The 24952-nt window shown below is 41.2% G+C and overlaps 1 long non-coding RNA gene across 1 annotated transcript in view; it reads left to right on the top strand.

Moving 5' to 3' along the window:
- Window positions 1-21289, top strand: part of LOC144371056 (uncharacterized) — a 57003-nt gene extending 35714 nt beyond the window's left edge. Inside the window, exon 3 of the long non-coding RNA XR_013431218.1 lies at window positions 21168-21289. This is a non-coding gene — a long non-coding RNA (uncharacterized LOC144371056). The remainder of the gene's footprint in view (window positions 1-21167) is intronic.
- The last annotated feature ends 3663 nt before the right edge of the window (window positions 21290-24952 follow it).

Here is a 24952-nt window from a genome sequence, read left to right as displayed (position 1 = left end):
CTGAGTTTATCAGTTGCATATACAGGTGCTTCTATTCAGAATTCACTTTTCCCTCTGTGAGGTATGCAAATGTAAGGGCAGTCCAGGTTCCAGACCAGAGTAGAGACCTGGGGGAGCTCAGAGACATCAGGGCCTCCATGGCATAGATTCATAGCAGTTATGCTATTTATTCACCCATTGAAGCATATCCTGATTGCTTAAGGTATTGGGACATTGTGAATAGAACTACTATATGTAATTGCCTGCTGTTATCTAGGTATATATATTTTTGAGGCAGTTGCCTATTTTTTTTGGACCATGTGGTGACACCGTGTCTAACTTTGGGGAAAATGGCCATTTTTTTTTTGATAGTGGTGAGCTGTTGTGTGTTGTACCAGCAATGCATAAGAGTTCCTGTGGCTGCTCATCATCCTCATGGTTGATACTGCACTTAGTAAAGACCTTAGCAGCTTAGTAGTTGTGCAGTGCACCTTGGGGTCTTAGTTTGTGCTTTCCTCATGACAGATGATACTAAGAGTCATTTCTATGCTTCTTTGTCATCTTGTATCTTTCTTGTGCATTGTCTGTTCAGATCTTTACCCATCATGTTGTGTTAATGTTGAGTGTGTTACTATATTTTGTACACAAGTTTGTTTTAGACATATACTTTCCAACGTTTCCCCCAGTATTTGATTTGTCTTTTTATTTCATTAATATGATTTTTTTAACAGAGCAGTTTAATACATTCTACATTATCAGGTTTTTCTTTCATGTATTTGTTGTTGTTATTATTTGTTTGTTTGGTAGCAAGGATTGAACCCAGGGGTGCTTAACCACTGAGCCACATCCCCAGCTTTCATGGATTTTTTTTTGTTTGGGGGGGGCTGTATTTAGAACCTCATCATGAAACATGTGGTCATGCACATCTTCTATAGTTTTACAGTTTCCCATTTTAAATGCAAGTCTAGAGAGTATTTTGATAGGTTCTGTCATCCATATGTGTGGCTTCTTGAAGTGTGTTCTTTTGCAGTCAGTGCTGTCTAGTCTAGGTTTAAAAACAGCTTTTTGGGAATTTCTGGAATGCACTGAATCTTCAGGTCAGGTTTGAGATAATTTCATCTTAATTATATTGAGACCTGAACAAAGTATATCTTTATTTATTTATATTTCATTTGATTTCTTTCTAAACATTTCAAGGTTTTCTGAAAGAATGATTGTACTTTAAGACTTACATGAAAGTACTTCAAATTTGGGGTCTCTATTTGAAATATTAATGTTTTAAAATTTTTCTTATTCCAGTTTATAAATTTCACTGTTTCCTCTACATGATTGCTAAAATCAATGGAATTTTGTCTATGGGCTATGTATTTTGCTGCTTGCTATCTCTATTCATTCTGATCAAGACATAGGATGATAGGCTCTATTTCTTTTTGATTTCTAAAATCATGACCTGGGATAGTCAGAAGTATGAATTTTAGAGCTTCACTGTGCCTAGCACAAGGGGGTGCAGCTCTGAACAGTGAACACCCAGCATCCTGCACTGTCTACAGTGGCTAGCAGGGGGCCACTTTCTCTGATCAATTGTTTTTGGGTGCTGTGTTCTGTGCTCTAATCAAACTTTCTTCTCATGGGGACCCACCTGAGAGATGCCACATCTAGGGACTCCTATGGGCTCTATCTAAGGCGTAGACCAATTTTATTTTTTATTTTTTTTTTAAATCCTGGGGACACACCTAGAAAAATACCATGGCCTGGGGATGCCTGGTGGATATATCTATGGTGAGGACCAGAGCTTCCTTCTCCTTGGCACCTACCCATGGAGACTATGGATTCAGGATGACTGAGGTCCATGTGAGGAAAACATGAGGAAGAATCTTCCTGTGCACTGCCTGGTGTGCTGAGAAGTAAGTTCTGCCATGTTCTTTACTTTCTCAGGTAATATTTTACGAGAACTTATTTTACAACAGTATTTCTTACTGAGGCTTTTGCTGCTCATTATCATGAGTATGTCAATGTATTTTGTGTGGCTTGAGTGTCTGAGGACACAAATGCCCCCTCAAGATGGTGCAGGGAGGGCCCAGTGCCTGGAGTCTCATTGGGACCTGAGGGTAAGGGCTCATGAAAATGCAGCAAGAAGCTCTCAGGAGCCTCTAGGTTGAGAGATGCAAAAATTATGATGGATCGCACTACCCAGAATCCTGGGTAACTGTAGAATCCTCATTGCAGTTACCAGAGCCTTCTGCAGGGAGGGCAGCATGGTCAAATGACAGGCCGTGCTACCCACAATTCTTGGGGACCTGCAACTTCCAGAGACCTCTGCAGAGAGGGCTGTACTGACAAAAAATCAAACTATGCTGCCAATTACTTTTGGGTGCCTGCTCTGCCCAGGAGCCTCTGGGGGTGAGAATTGTAAGGGCAGAATACCAGACTTCAATGCTCAGAATCTCTGGGGATGCCTGCATACCCTGTAACCCTGTAAGTCCCAGAGGAGTTGGTGGTGATGGTTTTGTTGGTAGAGCTCACTTCCTAGAATCTCCAGGGTCCCAGGGAAAGCATGGGGTCTTCAGCTCCTGTGATCCTCAGCAGGAATGTGCAGGCCAAACACTAGACTGCATTATCCAGAACCTCAGGGACTGCAGCTTCCAGAATCCTCTGTTTTGAGTGGGCAAACCACTGAACTGCATTACCCACAATCCTAAGGGAAAACTTTAGTTTCAGAATTTTCTGCAGTGAGTAGGAAAAACACAGAACTAAATTACCCACAAATCTCGGTGCCAGCAGCTCTCAGGATCCTCTGTTGTGAGGACTGTTGGACTCAGAGCTTAACTACAGTATCCAGAATCCTTGGTGGGGTGTGTTACCCAGGTGAGTATGCAGCCTGCAACTCCCAGAGGCCTCCCAAGTGAGAACTGTGCATTATGCACGTCAGACTACACTACCTACAATTCCTGGGGACACACTAGTGAATGTGTTTCCTGCAATTCCAGGAGGCTTCCACAGTGAGGTCTTCAGTACCAAGGCAAGCATGTGGCCTTCAGTTCTCATGGCCCTTGCAGTAGGGGCATGTAGACAAAACAGTGGACTACCTTATCCAGAATCCTCAGGAGGAATCGCAGTTCCCAGGATGTGCAATAGTGAGGGCTTCAGGGTAGGGAGCTGAACTATACTACCTAGAATTCTTGGAGGTGCCCGTGTCCATGTGGCCTGGAACTCTCAGAGGCTTCCACAGTGAGGGCTATGGAGGTACAGGGCAAGACTATGCTATCCCGAATCCCTGGGGGCCTGCAACTCCCAGACACCTTCCTTTTGAATACTGCCGGGGCAAACTTTGTATTGCACTACACAAACTTCTCAGGGGTGTCTAGGTAGGCTTATGCTACACAGATCCCAGAGCCATGATGGGGGTGAAGTCCACTTAGGTAGGATGGATTGCACCACCCAGAATAATCAATGGCCCACAGCTCTCAGTGACCTCTGTGGTCAGAGCTGACTGAGTAGAACTGACTACAATACTCAGAATTCCTGGAGGCTCTGAGCTCTAGGTAGTCACTGTACAGTTGAACATAGCACCAGGCTATAATACCCATGATCCTTGGGGGCTTGCAGCTCCCAGAATCCACTGTAGTGCTGCTGCATGGGCAGAACACCAGAATACACTGTGTAGAATCCCTAGGGATGCCTGAGTGACTGTGTAGCCTGCAATTTCTAGAGACCTCTGCAGTGGGGGCTGCATTGTAGAAGACTGGATTGCATTACCCAGAATCCTAGGTGGGGGTATGATGTTGAATGTGCTATTTGAAGCCCCCATAGACTTCTGGAGTGAGGGCTGAGTGGGCAGAATGCCAGGCTACACTGTTCAGAATCACTAGGGGTGCCTGAGGAGCCTGCAGCTCACAGAGACCTCTGCAGCTGGGCTGCAATGTGGAATACAAGACTGCACCACCCAGAATTCTGGTGGTATGAGGATGAATGTGCTACTTGCAACCCCTAGGCTTCTGTGGTGAGGGCTGCATGGGTAGAACACCAGAGTCCACTGCCAGGGTTCTCCAGGGTGTCTGGGCCAGCACATGGCACACAGCTTCCATGGTCCTGAAGGGCAAAGACTGTGTGAGCAGAGCACCAGACTACACTGTCCAGAAACCCTGAGAACCCTGAATCTGTGTCGCCTGAAGCTCCCAGAGGCATCCATGGTGAGAGCTGGATAGGCAGGACAGATTGAATGATCTAGAATGCTCTCATAGGCTACTGGGAATTTGGTCTGAGCTCAGGTTCTTCTACCCTCCCACAGTGATCACCTTGGGCTGGGAATTAACAGGTTTTCTTAAAACCCCTGATTCTGAATTGGAGCAGTCCCTGGCTAAGGTCACTCTGTCTCAAAGACTACATGTCCTCGAAGCCTCTGAGGTGGTCTGTTTCTGGCCTCTGCCCTTGGGCTGAGGGTCTAGACTCCCTGTAGCTGCCTCCCTCTGTGCTTCTGCCTGCCTGTCTCAGGCTGCTGCAGCCCTTGGCCTGGTGGAGTGCAGTGAGGGGTTCTCCTGGACTCCATTTTTCCTCTTCTGAGATTCCACTCCTCAGGTCCACAGCTAGATAGATTCTGAATTGGAGCAGTCCCTGGCTAAGGTCACTCTGTCTCAAAGACTACATGTCCTCGAAGCCTCTGAGGTGGTCTGTTTCTGGCCTCTGCCCTTGGGCTGAGGGTCTAGACTCCCTGTAGCTGCCTCCCTCTGTGCCTCTGCCTGCCTGTCTCAGGCTGCTGCAGCCCTTGGCCTGGTGGAGTGCAGTAAGGGGTTCTCCTGGACTCCATTTTTCCTCTTCTGAGATTCCACTCCTCAGGTCCACAGCTAGATAGAGCAGTGGGAACATATTTTATTCATTAACTGTTGAGGGTGGAAGAAGGTGCTGACATTCACCAGGGAGCCAGGAGAGGCCCCGCCTTTGAGCTGGGAGGAGCCCCTGCACAGTGCTTGGCCAAAGGGGCGTGGTCAAGAAGGGGCAGGGCCTTGCCGCCATCTTTAATGCTGCCTCTTGAGAGTGAGGAGCTGACTTCCCCCTCAGGACCAACCCGGGAGAGCCCCAGTCCTCGGAGTGTTGGGTCACTCCACAGCGAGTGGCAGAGCTCCCTTCTCAGAGCAGATTGAGAGAGACCCAGGTTGTGGACGCTCGTGGGTCATGCCTCCAGGGACTCACGGAGCTCCCTTCTCCTCAGAGCAGCCTCAGTGTTGATTCTTGACTTAGGGACTTTCGTGAGTTGTGTCTCTAGGGATGCCTGGGGTTTCCTTCTCCTCAGCAGCCTGAGAGAGACACTTGGTGTGGGGACCCTCGTGGGCCACGTCTCTAGGGGTGCCTGGGGCTCCCTTCAACTCAGAGTGGCCTGAGGGAGATGCCTTGTGCGGGCACCCTCTTGGGTCATGTCTTTAGGGACTCCCAGGATTCTGTTCTCCTCAGAGCAGCCTGAGGTAGATGCCTGGTGTGAGGACCATTTTGGGTCACATTCTAGGGACACTGGGGGGCTCCCTCATCCTTACAGCAGCCTGAGGGAGATGCCAGGCCTGGGGAGCCTCGTGGGTCATGTCTCTAATTAGGCTGGGGGTTCCCTTCTCCTCAGAGCGGCCTGGGGCAGATGCCAGGGTTGCTGGGCGCTAGGGTTGCTGTGCGTGGCCGAAGGGGGCATGGCCAACCAGGGGCGGGGCCTCAGCGCCATCTTTAAGGCCGCCTCCTTGAGAGTGAGGAGCTGGCTTCCCCCTCAGGACCAATCCAGGAGAGCCCCAGTCCTCGGAGTGTTGGGTCACTCCACAGGGAGGGGCAGAGCTCCCTTCTCAGAGCAGATTGAGAGAGACACCCAGGTTGGGGACTCTCATGGGTCATGCCTCCAGGGACCCTCGGAACTCCCTTCTCCTCAGAGCAGTCTCAGTGGACTCCTGACTGAGGGACTTTTGTGAGTCGTGTCTCTAGGGATGCCTGGGGTTCCATTCTCCTCAGAGCAGCCTGAGGGAGACGCCTGGTTTGGAGACCCTCGTGGGTCACATTCTAGGGACACTGTGGGGCAGCCTCATCCTTACTGCAGCCCGAGGGATATGCCAGGCCTGGGGAGCCTCTTGGGTCACGTCTCTAAGTAGCCCTGGGTTCCCTTCTCCTCAGAGCTGCCTGGGGCGGTTGCCAGGGTTGCTGTGCTTGGCCAAAGGGTTGCTGTGCATGGTCAATCAGGGGTGGGGCCTCGCCGCCATCTTTAATGCCGCCTTTTTGAAAGTGAGGAGCCTGCTTCTCCCTCAGGACCAACCCGGGAGAGCCCCATTCCTGGGAGTGTTGGGCCACTCCACATGGAGGGGCAGAGCTCCCTTCTCAGAGCAGATTGAGAGAGACCCAGGTTGTGGTCTTGGCTTAGGGACTTTTGTGAGTCCTGTTTTAGGGATGCCTGGGGCTCCCTTCTCCTCACATTGGCCTGAGGGAGACGCCAGATGTGGGGAGCCTTGTGGGTCGCAACTCTATGTAGGCCCTGGGTTTTCTTCCCCTCAGAGTGGCCTGAGGGAGATGCCTGGTGTGTGGACCCTCGTGGTTTATGTCTCTTTGGATGCCTGGGGTTTCCTTCTCCTCTGAGTAGCCTGGGGGAGATGCCTGGCTTGGGGACCCTCATGGGTTATATTTTTAGAGGAGCCTGGGGTTTTCTGCTCAGAGCAGCCTGAGGAGATGCGTAGCATGGGGACCCTCATGGGTCATGTCTGGAGGGACACTTGTGATTCCCTTTTCCTCAGAGCAGCCTCAGAGAGACGGCTCAGAAGCTTCTGGCAGCTCTGGCAGCCGGTGAGGGGATGGTGGGAAGCATGAGGAGCAAACATATAATGTCCACATCATGGCCTCTAATACTAAAATAATATTCATAACATGACATCAAAAACTAATATAATAGCTACCCTGTGGTCTCTAATCCAAATATAATATACATACTATAACATCTAAAGCAAAATAGTATCTCCCTGTGATCTTTAATACTAATATGATATCCATAGTGTAGCACCTAAGGCTAATATAATAGCTGCCCTGTGTCCTTTCATGTTTTTATGGTATCCATAGCTATTATGGTTTAGATATGAGTTATCCTTTAAAAAACTCATGTGAGTCAATGAGATGAAATTTAAATGTGTAATGACTGGATCCTGAGAGCATTAACCTACATCAGTGCACCAACTTAATGAAAGCATTAATCTAATTATCCACTGATAGGGATTAACTGGGTGGTAACTGGACAAGGTGGGTAAATGGTGGCAGTCCTTTGAGGTTAATATTTTGTCCCTGGGGAGAAGAGCGCTCATGCTCCCCCCCCCTCCTTATTGTTTGCCAGCTTTTCTTCTCTACAGTTTTGGCAATGATGTTCTGCTTCAATTTGGACCAAGAGCTCAGTGGTAGAGTGCTTGCCTAGCATGTGTGAGGCACTGGGCTCAATTCTCAGCACTGCATATAAATAAATAAAAGTCCATTGATTACTAAATTTTTTTTTTAATGAGCAATTGAGTTGTGTGTCTTTGGAGTGAGACCTCTGAAACCATGAACAGTAAATAAGCTTTTCCTTTTTAAATGTTTTCTTGTCAGATCTTTTGGTCACAGTGGTGAAAAAGCTGACTAAATCAGTGAGTGGGTTTTTGCTATGAATAATCTATATGATTCAGTAGTCTTTACAGATGGTTTGTTGGGGGAGAAAGTTTGAAATATTTAGAGATAAAGCTGGGAAAGGTTTAGTAAGTTGCAGGTGGAGCTTAATGAGGGGTTCTGGTCCAATTTCCAGTTTGCCCAGAAAAATGTAAACCTGGGATGAAGGAAGTTGTTATTGTTCAGGACATTACCACCACTGCAGAGATGCTAAATTACTTTACCCAGAGACAATATAAAAGATGGCTTGTGGGCATCTTAGGAATTGAAAAGATCTCACCTATCTCTGGCCCAAGGTTATAAAAGTAAAAATTCTTTGAGACCATTTGTGCACCTGCTTGAACAAGAGGGTTGGGAAGTTGTTTCACCATGCCAGGCACTCAGAGGAAACTACAGCCATAGTCATAGAAATCTTGCCTACTGGTTGAGATGGTAAAAGAACTTGGCATCAACCACATGGTGCTTTTTCTATTATCTTCTTTTTTTTTAATTGGGGGAAATTGGAGTTAGGGAGTTATGGAGGCTTTCACTGGGATTTCAAAGGAAAACCTGGGAGGCCAGGAAAATGGTTAGTTGCTGTGGGCAGCCTCTGAGAGTGTGATGTATGAAGTGAGAAGGCAGCTGGAACTGTAGTGGAGACCCCCAAGATTAAGAGATTCCAGTACCATGGAGAGTCTGCCAAGGAAAGCTGTGGGAATCAAACAGATGTATAAGCTGAGAGAGTCTTGTGGGTTGCAACCAGCAAAGCCATAGGGAAGAGCTGCACAAGCCCTTTTGGAGAGAACATCACCATGCCATGTGCCTCAGATGCTGGTTGTGGAACTATAGGTTTTATGTGCCCAATTGAGTGTTAGTGTTTGTTTGGTCCCACTGATACCAGTCTTGGAGATCAAGAACAGGTCCTTGTTTCCCTGATGTTGAAGAACACCCGTGAAATGCTTAGGTAAGCATAGCAACCAAGTTTTATTTAAGAAAGAAATGAAGATAGACTTCTCCAAAGAGAAGGGAGCTCAGAGTTGAATGTCTGTGGGGATGGGTGTGTCTTGCCCTTTAATATACCCCAGACCCCCCACATATGTGCCTAAGGGCAGGAAGAAGCAGGAATGTGACAAATCTGGTCCCTCCAGGCTAGGCAGTGTTGCAGGCAGATTGCTTTTTTGCAAAGAAAGCATGTGGGGAGTCAGTACAGTGGGCTTATTTTATATAATTATTCTCTTAACCTTATGTTTCCACCATCCTCATCTATCTCTCCTTGACATCACCCCTTCTTTAAAAGACCCTGTGCTGTTATTTGTTGATTTTTATGTAATTTGCTTTTGATTTTTATGGGAGCTCATTGCAGAGAATTTGCCTTGAATCTCAGAAGAGACTTTGGACTTGGCCTTTTGAGTATGCTGGACTCTTGGGCTGGGATGTAGCTCAGTGGCCAAGCATCTGCCTTGCTACCACAAAGCCCTGGGTTTGACCCCTGGTAATAAAAGGAGAGAGAGAGAGAGAGAGAGAGAGAGAGAGAGAGAGAGAGAGAGAGAGAGAGAGAGAAAGGGAGGGAGGGAGGGAGGGGAGGGAGGGAGAGAATGAGAATATGAGAAAATATTGTTTCTTGGAAATGGACTCAAATATTTTGCATTGTGAGTGGACCTGAGCTTTTCTGTGCCAGGGTCAGAATACTATGGTTTAGATATGAAAATGCAAGAAAGTTTTCAGGTGAAATGATTGGATAGTGACAGCCTTAAACTGATCAACATGTTAATTCACCCATAAGGAAAACTTAATAATTGTAGGTAGGTAAAGTGTGGTTCGAGGAGCACTGGAGGCATTCCTTTAATATTTAGATAAAATCTGTGCCCTCTGAAATTAAAGTAATAGGTTCAAGTGATGCACCAAAACTGATAATATAGCAGCGTTGTAGAATTTCATAGTAATATAATAATTATAACGGAATATAAAACTTTAATATTAATAAAATATCTATACTGTTCATCTAATTCTGATGAAATGGCTGCATGTAATCTACAATAGCCATAGAATATCCATACCAAAGCTTCTGAAACTAGAATAATAGTGCCCTGTGGCCTTTAATGCTAATAGGTATTCATACTACAGTATTTAAAGCTGATACAATAGCTGAATTGTGGTCTTCCATATCAATGCAATGTCAATATTATAGCATATTGAACTAATTTAGTAGCTTCCCTATGACATTTATAAGCCAATATAATATCTAACTTGTTCACTTTAATACTAACATATTTGTATTGTAGCCTCTGAAACTGATATAATAGCTAATTTATCATCTAAAAGTAATATAGTAGCTGCCCTGTAACTTTAAAACTATTACAATTTTTATAGTATAGCATCAAAATTGATATAATAGCTTCCCAGTGGCTTTTATATTAATATGATATCTGTGCTACAGTATATCCAATACTAATAAAATAGTGGCACTGTGGCTTTAAATACCAATATGATATCCATGCTACTGCAACTCAAGCTAACATAATAGATGATTTATGTCTTTTAATCTTAATATAATATCCCTATAATAGCATATATTACATAACAGATGATTTCTGGCTTTAAATATTAATATTATATCCATAACATTGCATCTTCAATTAATATTACATATGTCCTGTGTCCTTAGGACGCATATTATATCCATAGTGTTGGATTTAAAACTAGTATAATAGATACCTTGTGGACTTTAATACTAATATGATATCCATACTGTAGCTCCTAAACTTAATATAGTAGCTGCCTGGGCCCTTTAATATGATATGTAATATGATAAACATATTGTGCTCTTTAAAACTAAAGTAATAACTGTTCTGTGGCCTTTAGTGCTGATATAATATACCATGAAACACTAATGTAATAACTTCCTTGTGTCCTTTAATATTGATAGTATAGCATCCAAAACTAATATGATAGCTGTCCTCTAGACTTTAATATCATAATATTCATACTGTGACCTCTAAATTTAATATAATAGCTGTTTTGTGGCCTTTATTACTGGTTTGTTATTCATACTATAGCATGGAAACCTGCTTAAATAACTGTTCTGTGGCCTTTAATATTAATAGGATTTCATATTATAGCAAAAAATGATATCAGAGGTCTTTATTACTAATAGATGCAAACTATAATATCTAAAACATTTAAGTAGCTGTGCAATAGAATTTCATACTAAGTGACATTCATGCTAAAGCATGTTAAACTAATAGCTCCCCTGTAGCTTTTGATACTAATATTATAGCCTCCAAAACTGGTGTAATACATGTCCTGTGGCCTATAATATTAATGTTATATCATTCCTCTAACCTGTGAAGCTAATTTAATAAGTTTCTTATGAAATTTAATATTCATTTAATATCCATATTATAAATCTAAAACTGATAAATATGTGCTTCATATAAAAATGGTAAATAGGTCCTATAGTATTAATATGATATTGTATCACCTTAAACTAATATAATATCAGCTTTGTGGCCATAAAACTAATATGATATTTATAGGATAGTATTAAAATCAATATACTGCCATGTTGACTTTAATGCTAACATGATATTCATACTTGAGTATCTAATAGTACATAATTATTGACCTGGAGTGTTTAATTCTAATATGATATTTATATTGGAACATCTGAAACTGATGCAATAGTTGTCCTGTGGCCTTTGATATTTCTGATATCCATCCTATAGTATCCAAAGCTAATGAAATATATTAGCTACCTGTGGCCTTTAATATTAATATAATATCCATACTGCAGCATTTAAAATAATAGATACACTGTGGCCTTAATACCAAATAATTGGTTTGGATATGCTCATGTGTGAGACAATGTAAGGAAGTTTAAAGGTGAAATGATGGGTTATGAGAGCCTTAACCCAGATTAGTAATCCTCTGACAGGAATTAACTGAGTGGTAACTGCAGGCTGATAGTGTGTAGCTGGAGGAGGTGGGTCATTGAGGCTGTGCCTTTGGGGTACATATTTGGTGAGCTGAGCTTAGGTTCTCTGCTTCCTGATCACCACTTTCCTTCACCACTCTCTTCTGCCCCACCTTAAGCCCCAAGGAATAGAGTTGGCCATCTATTGGCTGAGATCTCTGAAACTGTGAGCCCCTAAATGAACTTTTCCTCCTTTAAAATTGTTCTTGTCAGGTCCTTTGGTCAAAGCAGCAAAAAAGATGACAGAAATAATAATATACATGTCATAGATCTAAAATAAATACAATAGTTGCCCTGATGCCTTTAATGCTAATATGATATTAAGAGTGTAACATCTAAAACTGATATATAATATTTTCCCTGTGACATTTAATGTTAATATAATATTCATGCCATAATGTCCAAAAGAACATTATAGCCTCCCCATAGCCCGTTATACTAAAGTAATATCCATATTATAGCATTTCGAGCTAATATAATATCTTCCCTGTGGCCCTTAAAGCTAATGTAATACATACCATTGCATCTAAAATTGATATAATAGCTGCTCTGTATCCTTTAATATCAATAGACATCCTTATTATAGCATCTTAACTTGATATACTACTTGCTCTTTGGCCTTAATGTCTATATGATACCCATAATAGAATCTAAAACTGATAAAATATTAGCCCTGTGGCCCTTATAGGTAATATACCCAAAGTATATCTCCTAAAACTAATATAATTGCTAGACTGTGGCATTTAACATTAATATTTTATCCATATTATGCCCTCTAAAACTAATGAAATAGCCCTCTTGTCATTTTAAGTAAAATATCCATATGATAGCAATAAACCCTATAATATAGCATATCCATATGATAGCATATAAAGTTAACATAATAGCTGACCTCTGGCATTTAATAGTAATCTGTTGGGCTGGGGATGTGGCTCAAGTGGTAATGCGCTGACCTGGCATGCAGTGGGTTCGATCCTCAGCACCACATAAAATAAACATGTTGTGTCCACTGAAAAGTGAAAAAGAAATATTAAAAAATTCTCTCTCTCTCTCTCTTTCTCTCTCTAAGAAAAAATAGTAATCTCTTATCCAAAGTATAGTACCTAACCTAATATAATTCCTTATGCTAATAGGATATTCATCGCATAGCATATAAAACTAACATAATAACTGAACTTTGGAGCTTTAATATTAATGTCATATGTATTCTACAACATCTCAAAGTACTGAAAGAGCATCCCTGTGCATCCTGTGTATTTTCCATTAATATTTTATCCATACTGTGGCCTGCTAATGGAATATTATAGCTCTTTGTGGCTGTTCATATTAATATCCATTCAATAGCATCTAATGCTAATATAATACATTCCCTATGGCCTTTAATACTAATTCAGTATCAATACTGTGACCCCTAATACTAAAATAATAATTCTCCTGTGGCTTTTTAATATTATACATAATATTCATTTATAGCAATTATATGGATATAATTCCTGCCCTATGGCCTTTAGTACTAATATGATATCCATATCATAGCATCTGTTAATGATCTAAAAGCAGTCCTCTTACCTTTGTACTGTTATGATATTCATATTATAGAATCTGAACTAATATAATTGTTCTCTTAAGACCTTTAATTTCTATATTTTTACCATAGCATCTCAATCTAGTATAACATCTCTATAGCTTTTCATGCTAATGTAATATTCTTACAATTACATCTAAAAGTGATATAATAGCTACCATGTGGTCTTTAAAACTGATATTATATTCATGTTAGATCATTAAAAACTGATAGAGTAGCTTCCCTGTGGCTTTATTAGTAATACGACATTCTTATTACAGCATCTAAAATTGATATGATAGCTGCCTTTAATATTAATATGATATCCATAATATAGTGTCCAAAGCTGATATAATATCTGCAATGTGCATTTCATAGCTAATATGATATCCTTATTAAAGCATTTAAAAACATATGCCATCCTTACTAAAGCATTTAAAAACATTATAAGCAAGGCGCAGTGGCACATGCCTGTAATCCCAGTGGTTTGGGAGGCTGAGACAGGAGAATTGTGAGTTCAAAGCCAGCCTCAGCCACTGTGAGTCTTTAAGCAACTCAGTGAGACCCTGTCTCTAAACAAACTACAAAATAGGGCTGATGATGTTGCTCAGTGGTCAAGTGCCCCCGAGTTCAATCCCTGTTTGATAGATAGATAGATAGATAAATAAATAAATAAAATATAATAGCTGCATAATGGTATTTAATACTATTATTATATCTATAATATAGTATTGAAAATGAACATTATAGCTTCTCTGTGGCCTTTTGTATTAATGTAACCATAGCATTGCATTGAAAACTGATATAATAGCAGCCTGTGGCTTTTAATTCTATCGTGATATACATGTGGCATCTAAAACTCATATAAGAGCTGTCTTATTGCCTTTAATAGTAATATAATATCCATATTGTAGCATCTAAAAATAATTTAAAAAACTACACAGTGGTGTTTTATGCTAATATATATCCCTAGTGTAGAATCCTTACTAAAACAACAGGTGCCTTATAGCCTCTAATACTATTATTATATTCATAGTATGCCTTCTGAAATTGATTTAATAGCTGCACTGTCACTTTTAATATTTCTATGATATTCATACTATTGATCTGAAGGTAATATCTATTCTGTGGCCTTTGATGCTAATATGATATCATACTATGGCATTCAAAACTAATATACTGGCAGTCCATTGTTGATTAAAATTAATATATTATTCACATTATATAATCTAAAGCTAAAGCAATTGTACTTACCTTTGTACTGTTATGATATTCATATCATATTGCTGCTCTGTGGTCTTTAATACTATTATAATACCCATACTATAGCATCTAAAGCTAATATAATAGCTATACTGTGGCCTTTAATATTACTGTGATATCCTAGTATAGCATCTAAAACTAAATACAACTACCTTTTTGCCTTTAATTGTTTTAACATTAATATTGTAGCATCATGTTTTTTATATTAATGTAATATTCATATTTAACATAAAAAATTAATAGCTTCCCTGAGGCCTTTAATACTAATATATGTACTATTGCAGCTAAAAATAATAAAATTAATCAAATACATGTCCTAGTGCCCTTTATATTAATATGATGTTGATATTATACCATGTAAGAATGACATAATAGCTTCCCTATGGTCTTTAATAATAATGTGATATTCAGGGGCTGGGGTTGTAGCTCAGTAGTAGAGTGTTTTCCTAGCATGTGTGAGGTGCTGGATTCATTCCTCAACACCACATATAAATAAATAAATAAATAAATAAATAAGTTCATTAAAACCTAAAAATCTTAAAAATATAATAATGTGATATCCATCGATCCCCAGCACCACCGAAAAAAAAATAATGTGATATCCATACTATAGCATGTAAAACAAATGTAATAGCTGTCTTGTCCTTAATATACTCTCTGTATTATAGATTCTAAAACTAATACGATGGATGCCCTGTGGTCTTTAATGTAAATGAACTATTCATACTATACCATATTTATATATGTATATATATATATATATACACATAATATATGTCCTATGGCCTTTAATACTAATGTGATAACCATATTTTGCCTCTATTACAAATGTAGTAGCTGCCACATGGCCTTTAATAGTAATATGATCTGTAGGGGTTGGATTTATACCTCAGTGGTAGAGCATTTGCCTTGCACATGTGAGGCACTGGGTTTGATTCTCAGCACCACATAACATAATAAAATAAAATAAAGATATTGTGTCCATCTTAAAAAAAGAACACCTTTTAATTTGTTCAGAGTCAAATTAAATGTGTGAGTCAAACTGGAGCTTAGGAAGGTGTGATTGTTAAAACATCATGACCACTAAAGAGTTGCTAAATACTTTGCCCAGAGACAATAGGAAAGAAGACTTGAGTGCATCTCAGGAATTGGCAAAACCACCCTAGTTTCAGGCTCAAAGATTTAATTTTTCTTTCTTTTTTGTGCCAGAAATTGAACCCAGAGGTACTTAACCACTGAGTCACATCCTCAGCCTTTTAAAATATTTTATTTAAAGACAGGATCTCACTGAGTTGCTCAGGGCCTTGCTAAATTGCTGAGGCTGACTTTGAACTTGCAATCTCAGCCTCCTAAGCTGCTGGGATTAGAATCAGGCACCACCCTGCAGCTGACCCTTGACTAGGACAGGACCTCCTGGGAAGGGGTACCTGCGCAGTGTCCAGAGGTCATCTGGATGGAGGCAGGAAGCCCCTCCTTATTTTCTGTGCTCAGCCCCTATGGGGAAAGGTGTCTACTCTCAGTATACTGACTGCCAGCCCCCCTTCCCTTCCACCTATCTGACTTTCTCTTGGATTACTCCAAGCTTGTTCTATGCTCACTCCCTCAAAGGGCCAGCTGGGCCCAGTGGGCATAGGTGAGACACCATGACCAAGTGGAGTATCATCTTTTGTACATTCCTGAGGGACTCTCCCTGCTGAGATTAAAAGAGATATTTTGGCTGTTCCAAGGTGTGGATGGTAAGAGGGGAGCTGAAAGAGAATATGAGGAGTTGTTTGTTCAGCGCTGGACTTTCTGGAATCCAGGGCTTTGGGGACATAAAATATGGGTGGCAAATATTCAAACCATAGACACAACATCTTTGTTTGTATGTGGTGCTGAGTATCGAACCCAGGCTGCACGCATGCCAGGTGAGCGCGCTACCGCTTGAGCCACATCCCCAGCCCTAGATATACATTTTTGAGGAAGTTTTCTATATTTTTAGGATTGTGTGGTGACACCATGTCTAACTTTAGGGAAAATGCCTAGTTTTTTTGATAGTGTTGAACTGTTGTGTGCTCTTACAGCAATGCATAAGAGTGCCTGTGGCTGCTCATCATCCTCTTGGTTGATACTACACTTAGCAAAGACCGTAGCAGCTCGGTAGTTGTGCAGTGCACCTTGGGGTCTTAGTTTGTGCTTTCCTCATGACAGGTGATACTAAGAATCATTTCTATGCTTCTTTGCCATGTCATATATTTCTTGTGAGTTGTCTGTTCATGTCTTTACCAATTATGTTGTCTCATTGTTGAATATCTCACTATATTTTTTTACACAAATTTGTTTTAGACATATATCTTCCAAATATTCCCCCAGTGTTTGACTTGTTTTTTCATTTTCTTTATATGATTTTTTTTTACAGAGAAATTTACTACAGTCCACATCAGGTTTTCTTTCATGGATTTCTTATTGTTATTGTTTGTTTGCTTGGTAGCTGGTATTGAACCCAGAGGAGCCTAAATACTGAGCCACATCCCCAGCTTTTATGGATTTTTTTGCGGGGGCTACATATAAAACCTTATCATGAAACATGTGGTCATGCACATTTTCTGGAGTTTTACAGTTTCCCATTTTAAACTCAAGTCTAGGGAGTATTTTGTTAGGTTCTCGCATCCTTATGTGTGGCTTCTTGAAGTGTGTTCTTTTGCCATCAGTGCTGTCTAGTCTAGGTTTATAAACAGCTTCTTGGGAATTTCTGGAATGCACTGAATCTTCAGATCAGGTTTGAGATAATTTCATCTTAATTATATTATTGAGACCTGAGCAAAGACTATCTCTGCATTTATTTATAATTTCATTTGATATCTTTATAAACATTTCAAGATTTTCTGAAAGTAGGGTTGTACTTTAAGACTTACATGTAAGTACTTCAAATTTGGGGTCTCTATTTTAAATATTAATGCTTTAAAATGTTTCTTATTCCAGTTTATAAATTTCACTGTTTCCCCTACATGATGGCTGAAATATAGGAAATCAATGAAATTTTGTCTATGGGTCATGTACTTTGCTGCTTGCTATCTCCATCCATTCTGATCAAGACGTAGGATGCTGGGCTCTATTTCTTTTTGATTTCAAAAATCATGACCTGGAATAGTCAGAACTATGAATTTCAAAGCTTCACTGTGCCTAGCACAAGGGGGTGTAGCTCTGAACAGTGAACACCCAGCACCCAGCATCCTGCACTGCCCACAGTGGCCAGCGGGGACACTCAGAACAACCTTCTCTGTACAACTGCTTTTGGGGGCTGTGTTCTGTGCCCTAATCAAACTTCCTTCTCCTGGGGACCCATATGAGAGACGCCACATATAGGGACTCCTAGGGGCTTTATATATAGTGTAGAACAGAATGGTTTTTTTTTTTTATCCTGGGAACATACCTAGAAAGATACCATGGTCTGGGGATGCCTGGTGGATATGTCTATGGTGAGGACCAAAGCTTCCTTCTCCCTGACACCTACCCATGGAGACTCCACTGTGGATTCAGGATGTCTGAAGTCCATGTGAGGAAAACATGAGAAAGAAGCTTCTTGTGTACTGCCTGATATGCTGAGAAGGAGGTTCTGCCATGTTCTTTACTTTCTCAGGTAATATTTTAGCAGAACTTATTTTACAACAGTATTTCTTACTGAGGCTTTGGCTGCTCATTATCATGGTATGTCAATGTATTTTGTGTGGCTTGAGTGTCTGAGGACACAAATGCCCCCTCAAGATGGTGCAGGGAGGGCCCAGTGCCTGGAGTCTCATTGGGGCCTGAGGGTAAGGGTTCATGAAAATGCAGCAGGAAGCTCTCAGGAGCCTCTAGGGTGAGAGATGCAATGATTATGATGGATTGTACTACCTGAATCCTGGGTAACTGCAGAATCTTTATTGCAGTTACCAGAGCCTTCTGCAGTGAGGTCAAATGACAGACTGTTCTACCCGTAATTCTTGGGGACCTGCAACTTGCAGAAACCTCTACAGAGAGGGTGTACTGACAAAAATTAAACTATACTACCAGTTACTTTTGGGTGGCTGCTCTGCCCAACACCTTCTGGGGTGAGAATTGTAAGGGCAGAATGCCAGACTTCAATGCTCAGAGTCTCTGGGGATGCCTACATACCCTGTAACCCTGTAAGTCCCAGAGGTTTCTGTGGTGACAGTTGTATTGTTAGAGCAGACTACCTAGAATATCTAGGGTACCAGGGAAATCATGGGGTCTTCACCTTCTGTGATCCTCAGCAGGAGTGTGCAGGCAAACCCTAGACTGCATTATCTAGAACCATGAGGGACTGCAGCTCCCAGAATCCTCTGTGGTGAGTGTGCAAATCATTGAACTGCATTACCGACAATCCTAAGGGGGAATTTAGTTTCAGAATTTTCTGCAGTGAGTAGGAAAAACACAGGACTATATTACCCACAAATCTCAGTGCCAGCAGCTGTCAGGATCCTCTGTTGTGAGGACTGTCAAGAAGGGGTGGGGCCTCACCACCATTTTTAATGCTGCTTCCTTGAGAGTGAGGAGAGCTGGCTTCCCACTCAGGACCAACCCGGGAGAGCCCCAGCTCACTGGAGTGTTGGGTCACTCCACAGAGAGGGGCAGAGCTCCCTTCTCAGAGCAGATTGAGAGAGACACCCAGGTGGGTCATGCCTCCAGGGACTCCTGGAGCTCCCTTCTCAGAGCAGCCTCAGCGGACTCTTGGCTTAGAGACTTCGTGAGTCAAGGCTCTAGGAATGCCTAGGGTCCTTTTGTCCTCAGAACAGCCTGAGGGGGACGCATATCTTGGGGACCCTCATGTGGCATGTTTCTAGGGTTTCCAGGGTTTCCTGAGGGAGATGCCAGGGTTGGGGACCCTCACAGGTCATGTCTCTAAGTAGGCCCAGGGTTCCCTTCTCAGAGCAGTCTGGAGGATACGCCAGTGTGGGGACTCTCTTGGGTCACGTCTCTAGGGACGCCCGGGGTTCTCTTCTCTTCAGAGTGGTCTGAGGAAGACTCCTGGTCTGGGGAGCCTCATGGGTCGTGTCTCTAGGGACTTCTGGGGTTCCGTTCTCCTCAGAAAAACCTGAAGGAGATGCCTGGTGTTGAAGATGCCTATTTTGTATTATAGAGACAGGGTTTCACTGAGTTGCTTCGTGCCTTGCTTTTGCTGAGAGTGGTTTTGAACTCAAGATCCTTCTGCCTTAGCCTTCTGGGCTGCTTAAGTTTAAATATATTACTTCTAACAAAGTCAGAATTTTTAAAAAATTCATCCCCTGTATTTTTAATAATGAACCACATTTTTTTCTTTAATGTTTGCTTAGTGTAGTTTAAAAAATGTTTTTAGTTGTAGAAGGGCACAATACATTTATTTTATTTATTTTCATGTGGTGCTGAGGATCAAACCCAGTGCCTCACACATGCTAGGCAAGCACTCTACCACTGAGCTACCAGTGCCACACATTTTTCTTTTGGTGCAAAGTTTAATTAGCAAGAAGCCACCCCTCCAGGACCCTCTTGCTAAGGCCTCCCCCTCCAGACCCTGCCTCTTCTCCAGACCCCACATATATTCTTTGGCCCTGCCTGTCCTCCTGAACCACCTTTTCTCTCCTTCCTACCCTGCCTGTCCTCTAGGTCCTACTCATGTTCTATGGCCTGACCCTCCCTCAGGTCCCATCCATCTGCCAAGCCCTGCCCCCTTGTGACTCATTCTTTCTCTCCTTCAGACCCTTTTTCTCCTCCAGATCTTTCCCTTCTTCCTGTCCTGCTCCTCTTGCAGACCTCATCTTCCTCTCTCTCTTTTTTTCATTTTTGTTTTACACACGGACACAATGCCTTTATTTTGTTTATTTATTTTTATGTGGTGCTAAAACTTGAACCCAGTGCCTCACACATGCTAGGCAAGTGCTCTACCACGGAGCCATAACTCCAGCCCAATCCTCCTCCTCTTTAATACCCTGCCTCTTCTCCAAACCCCATCCATCTTCCAGGCCCCCTCCTCCTCCTGACCTTCCCTCCACCTCTTCCAGACTCTGTTCCTGCTAGTCTAGGATGAGCAACTTCCTGGCTGATATGCTAATTGGCAGTATATTTGTAATGGTGCACAAATAGCGACCGTTGTATAAACACTAACATCCTGCATTGGATGAATTATCTTGACTGTATCAGAATTCGATATACCATAAAATAACTTTAGAAAAGTCACCTTTCTCTATAGATTGTAAACATTTGAAATAAAATCAGAATTTGTTAAAGGGCAGATGACAGTCAGCCTTGAGTTCTGATGATCCCAGGATCCCATCCAGTGGGAGGACTCTAAGTACCAGTCCAAGGTTTTGTATGCTAATTGATTCATTTTCTTATTTTAGAGTTATTTTGTAAAGTAATTCCCTATATCCTTCAGGTCTGCAGTTCTGGGCAGTAGGTTTTTCCAATTCAATTTTTGATTAATATTCTTTCAGTTTTCTACAGAATTTTAAAAAAATTTTTTTTAGTTGTCAGTGGATCTTTTTATTTTATTTATTTTGTTTATTTATATGTGGTGCTGAGGATTGAACCCAGGGCCTAACACATGTCAGACAAACGATCTGCCTTTGCATCACAAATCTAGCCTTTTATAGAATTTTTAATTCTGTGAACTTCTATTTTTTATAAGGAATATTTTAAAAATTACTTTTAGCTTACTTTGTTTTTGATTGAGAGAATTGTTTTGTTTGAGAGAATTATATTGTTTGAAAATGCTCATAATCAAATCTTTTTAATTAATTTCCACTTATTAAGGTATCTTTGGAGACTGGATGTGCAGCTCAGTGGCAAAGCACTTGCCTGGCATGTGAGAGGCCATGGAGTCCATCCCAGCACCATATACAGAGAAGATATCTTTGACAGGACTCAAGCATGAGAGGTATGCTTTAAAAAGAGCATATATTGGGGAGGGGGTTGTGGCTCAGTAGTAGAGCAGTCACCTACCACATGTGAGGACCTGGGTTCGATCCTTGGCACCACATAAAAATCAGTAAATAAAATAAAGGTATTGTGTCCAACTACAACTAAAAATAAAAATTTTTTAAAAAAGGTCATGTATATATATATATATACACACACACACCACAGTGCCTCTTCCAAATTCATATGAAAGTATTCTAAGAAAATTTCAAATCAGTTTTAAAAGAGAAGAGGGATGATGATATTTTTAATGTCAACTATTGATATTTCATGATATTTAAAACCACTATAGATGAAATTTCCAGAGATGCAAATCATTACAAAATGTAAGAGACAAGTCACTAGCTGCTTTTTTGTAATTCAGATACATTTACTAAAAATAAGGTTTTTTAAAAAAAGGATATTTTTTCTTTTTTAAAATGTCGAAAGTATGTCCATATGTCCTATAAAAGTTCTATATTCATCAGAAAGTTCTCTTATTCCTTGCATGCAAAGGGTTGGGCCTTCTAATGAGCATGATACTTTATGTTGTCAGAACTCTTTAAGTGTTTTGCCTCTGTTCAAAATATCATTTAAGAATGTATCAATTTGCTTTTAATTTCAGAAATTTGTCTTTCTTTTGAAATTATGTATTTATTAGTTTTTAGGGTTATTTCATGTAGTAAATGCCATGATTACATTTTATCCTAATGTTGGTGACCCTATGTGCTTATAAAGTGGCTTTCAGAATGCAGTTGAGTATTTTTCTCATATTTGTTGGATTCATTAGAAAAGTACATGCACTTTTGATCGTATTTAAATGGTTGCATTGGAATTATTAGGCACCTGGGCCTAATCCTGCACAACTCTTCCTCTGTAATTTTGTCTTTTCTAGAAAGTCATGAAAGGTAAACCATACATACAGTATGTAGCCTCTTCAGCCTGGCTTATTTCACTTAGTGTACCAGGTAGAATTTATCTGTTTCTCTGTAGGTTCATTCCTTTATATTCTGTGTTGGTTATGCATTTAGGTATGGGAGGACATTTTTTTTTTAAATTTTAAAATTTATTTTTTAGTTTTCGGCAGACACAATATCTTTGTTTGTATGTGGTGCTGAGGATCGAACCCAGGCCGCATGTATGCCAGACGAGTACGCTACCGCTTGAGCCACATCCCCAGCCCTAGGAGGACATTCTTATTTATGATCTGATCAGCATGATAGAGCTGCTATTCATAATTACATACTAGTTTTGTTTTGACATTTTTTTTTCAAAGAATTTCTCTAAAAGAAGATGATTTATAGGGACACTGTTGGGTTATAGATTGGACTTTTTGCTTTGGGAAGAACTGGCACATCATCTTCCAAAATGGCCATGCCACATGTTCTCCTAGTAATGCCTGAGTCTGCTGGTATCTCACATCCTGCAGCTGTTGTTGCACTGCTGTTTCCTCAATTCTCAGCACTGCATATAAATAAATAAAAGTCCATTGATTACTAAAATTTTTTTTTAAATGAGCAATTGAGTTGTGTGTCTTTGGAGTGAGACCTCTGAAACCATGAGCAGCAAATAAGCTTTTCCTTTTTAAAATTTTTCTTGTCAGATCTTTTGGTCACAGTGGTGAAAAAGCTGACAAAATCAGTGAGTGGGTTTTTGCTATGAATAATCTATATGATTCAGTAGTCTTTGGAGATGGTTTGTTGGGAGAGGAAGTTTGAAATATTTAGAGATAAAGCTGGAAAAGGTTTAGTAAGTTGCAGGTGGAGCTTAATGAGGGATTCTGGTGGGTACTCAGAAGTCTAAAATGCCAATAGGATTGTAAAAAACAAAGAATGGAGTTGTAAGGTTTCAGAGGAAGAGGACTGTATTGAAATACGACTAGAGGGCATTCATATTACACTCTTGCTAGGAAATTGTCTACATTTTGCCCGTGTCCTGAGACATTCTATGAGGTGATGAGCTAATTAATCTGGCAAAGGAAATTTCAAGGCAACACAGTATTCAGGTATTGAGATGGATATTGCTGGTGACCTTTAGTCAAATTTACTGTGGATCAGATCAGAAAGCAGAGCAGAAAGATTTTAACAATTTCCACTTTGCCCAGAAAAATGTAAAACTGGGGTGAAGGAAGTTGTTATTGTTCAGGACATTACCACTGCAGAGATGCTAAATTACTTTACCCAGAGACAATATAAAAGGTGGCTTGTGGGCATCTTAGGAATTGAAAAGATCTCACCTATCTCTGGCTCAAGGTTATAAAAGTAAAAATTCTTTGAGACCATTTGTGCACCTGCTTGAATAAGGGTGTTGGGAAGTTGTTTCACTATGCCAAGCACTCAGAGGAAACTACAGCCATAGTCATAGAAATCTTGCCTACTGGTTGAGATGGTAAAAGAACTTGGCATCAACCAAGTTGCTTTTTCTATTATCTTCTTTTTTTTTTTTGATTGGGGGACATTGGAGTTAGGGAGGTATGGAGGCTTTCACTGAGATTTCAAAGGAAAACCTGGGAGGCCAGAAAAATGGTTAGTTGCTGTGGGTAGCCTCTGAGAGTGTGATGTCTGAAGTGAGAAGGCAGCTGGAACTGTAGTGGAGACCCCCAAGATTAAGAGATTCCAGTACCATGGAGAGTCTGCCAAGGAAAGCTGTGGGAATCAAACAGATGTATAAGCTGAGAGAGTCTTGTGGGTTGCAACCAGCAAAGCCATAGGGCAGAGCTGCACAAGCCCTTTTGGAGAGAACATCACCATGCCATGTGCCTCAGATGCTGGTTGTGCAACTATAGGTTTTTTGTGCCCAATTGAGTGTTAGTATTTGTTTGGTCCCACTGGTACCAGTCTTGGATATCAAGAACAGGTCCTTGTTTCCCTGAGGTTGAAGATTAAACACCCATGAAATGCTTAGGTAAGCATAGAAACCAAGTTTTATTTAAGAAAGAAATGAAGATAGACTTCTCAAAGAGAAGGGAGCTCAGAATTGAATGTCTGTGGGGATGGGTGTGTCTTGCTCTTTTATATACCCCAGACCCCCTACATATGTGCCTAAGGGCAGGAAGAAGCAGGAATGTGACCTATCTGGTCCCCTCAGGCTAGGCAGGGTTGCACGCAGATTGCTTTTTTGGCAAAGAAAGCATGTGGGTAAGTCAGTACATTGGGCTTATTTTATATAATTATTCTCTTAACCTTATGTTTCCACCATCCTTATCTATCTCTCCTTGACACCACCCCTTCTTTAAAAGACCCTGTGCTGTTATTTGTTGATTTTTATGTAACTTGCTTTTGCTTTTTATGGGAGCTCATTGCAGAGAATTTGCCTTGAATCTCAGAAGAGACTTTGGACTTGGCCTTTTGAGTATGCTGGACTCTTGGGCTGGGATGTAGCTCAGTGGCCAAGCATCTGCCTTGCATCCACAAAGCCCTGGGTTTGACCCCTGGTAATAAAAGGAGAGAGGAGAGAGGAGAGGAGAGGAGAGGAGAGGAGAGGAGAGGAGAGGAGAGAGAGAGAGGGGGGGGGAGGGAGAGAGAGGGAGGGGAGGGAGGGAGAGAATGAGAATATGTGAAAATATTGTTTCTTGGAAATGGACTCAAATATTTTGCATTGTGAGTGGACCAGAGCTTTTCTGGGCCAGGGTCAGAATACTA

This window comes from Ictidomys tridecemlineatus, chromosome 15 (assembly GCF_052094955.1).
Source record: "Ictidomys tridecemlineatus isolate mIctTri1 chromosome 15, mIctTri1.hap1, whole genome shotgun sequence".
In the NCBI taxonomy this organism is placed as follows: Eukaryota; Metazoa; Chordata; class Mammalia; order Rodentia; family Sciuridae; genus Ictidomys; species Ictidomys tridecemlineatus.
The sequence above is the reverse complement of the archived record's forward strand: the minus strand, read 5'-3'. Positions and strand labels throughout refer to the sequence as shown.